This window comes from Opisthorchis viverrini (genome assembly GCF_000715545.1).
Source record: "Opisthorchis viverrini unplaced genomic scaffold opera_v5_2, whole genome shotgun sequence".
NCBI lineage: Eukaryota > Metazoa > Platyhelminthes > Trematoda > Opisthorchiida > Opisthorchiidae > Opisthorchis > Opisthorchis viverrini.
Genome location: NW_008751658.1, coordinates 1,570,122 through 1,571,996, shown reverse-complemented (window position 1 = coordinate 1,571,996; position 1,875 = coordinate 1,570,122).

The window sequence follows — 1,875 nt, the reverse complement described above, 5'->3', positions numbered from 1 at the left end:
TGCTCTTTGAAAGAAGGATATATGTGCCTTCTACAATTCCCGAAATGGCAGAGGATTTAAACCAAATGTCATCAGGTTTGCACCAGAGACTACGCAAAAATGATAACGTTAAATTTTTGTGGTGATCACTGGTAGGATATTGCACCATCTGCTTAAAGGAATGATCCCTAAAGTGCCCCTCGACCGCTTCATCAGAAATTGACCTCGGGATAACATAGAAATCGGTTGCCACCGACTCAAAACTCGATGAGTCCTTTATTTACTCCAATGCACACATCTCACTTTGTCCTTTCTTGATTTAAATGAGAAGTTATACCATTTGTACACTGGTGGCGACGATACTGTAATTCTATTACACCAAACCCATGTGCATTATCCAACACACCCAGACTGATGTACTTTTACTGAGATCTTCGATGTCAGGAAATCGCGACTGCCGTTTCAGGTGGAGAACTACATGCTTAGTGTTCGTAATAGATTAATGTGGAGGAAGAGTCACTATAAGACCTAGTCAGTCATGGCCTTTCGGTCTGAATTTCATCACTTCCCAGGAAATAGACATGGACTGCCTTTTAGTACCATGCAGATGAAGGTAGGTTGCACATTTAGCAGAGGTCCAAGGGCTGACCTGATTGTTTAGCTCCTGAAAGATGTTTAGAACAAGCGCTGAATGAATAGGTTTCCATCCGGTTAGGAAAAGCGTGAAGTAATGCTTAACTGCGATACTGACATATACAGAATCTAAGGAGATCAACTCAAGTATAGGTAACAACCATTTGGTGCTATTTGAAATTCATCCGGTAGACTTACTACTCACTGCATATTAAAAGGAGAATATGCATTTTCATTCTGGGATCCCGCAATCAACAACAATGCAAACTGAGTCGAGATTCGTGAAAACAGGAGTTAGACTATACAAACCAAGTGTTCAGAATAAAAACATTTCTGTGAATCAATGTGATTTGGAACTAGTTTTTCGGTGCTTGTTGTATATCTCTTCCTGAGGGATGCTGTTGGCCTCTTCTGCGCCTGTTCCACCGTTCCAATTCTTGAGATTTTCTTCTTTGTTTGTCTGACTCTGATGACCTTTTGTCTCGAATGTGACTAACTGCGACATTGTATACTCTCAGAATTCATGTTCAAGTGCGCCTTTGTGACAGTTCATATCACAGGCTGCTTGCTAACATTTGTGTACCGCCCCATAGTGCTCCAAAGCCTTTGTTTCAAATGGCCAAGTGGACATAATGGAAAACGACGCTCAATCACTGTAGCGCATCAGTAAACAAAGCGAGACTGTCCGCAGTGTTTACTTATCTAACCAACACAATTTTTTCTGCCTACGTCGTTCAACTCAACAAGAAAGTTGTAGGTTTTCATACCAATTCGAGTGACAAGATTTTCACTTAGTTTATCAGCCGTATTTAAAAGGATTTGATTTCCAGAGAAAAGAAGAAGAGCAAGCCGAAAAGAGGGATGAATTTGCCTTTATTAAATATAGCGAAAACGTCACCATATGGCAGATTCGGAGAACATCTATTTTGCACGCGTAGGTGTACGCATACTACTGTCATGTTGGAAGTAGGGATAATCTTCTTGCTGTATCGTTTGTTACGAAAAGTAAAACTGTACCTTTTGATTCGGATCGATTACTTACCACAAACCTTTGTTTAGGGTTGACTACGAGGCAGTTAACGAATATTTGAACACTTCCTACAGGTAGTTTGTATGATTAGGTTGACCGTTTCTTTTTCGATCCTTTAATACTTAACGAATTTTCTCATATGGGAAACTACTCACAAGGTTGCTGAAAACTCTTCGACAGCCCACGGCAGGTTTCGTCCCTCTTGGGGCTAATCAGGTTGGCGCAGTCCCCGA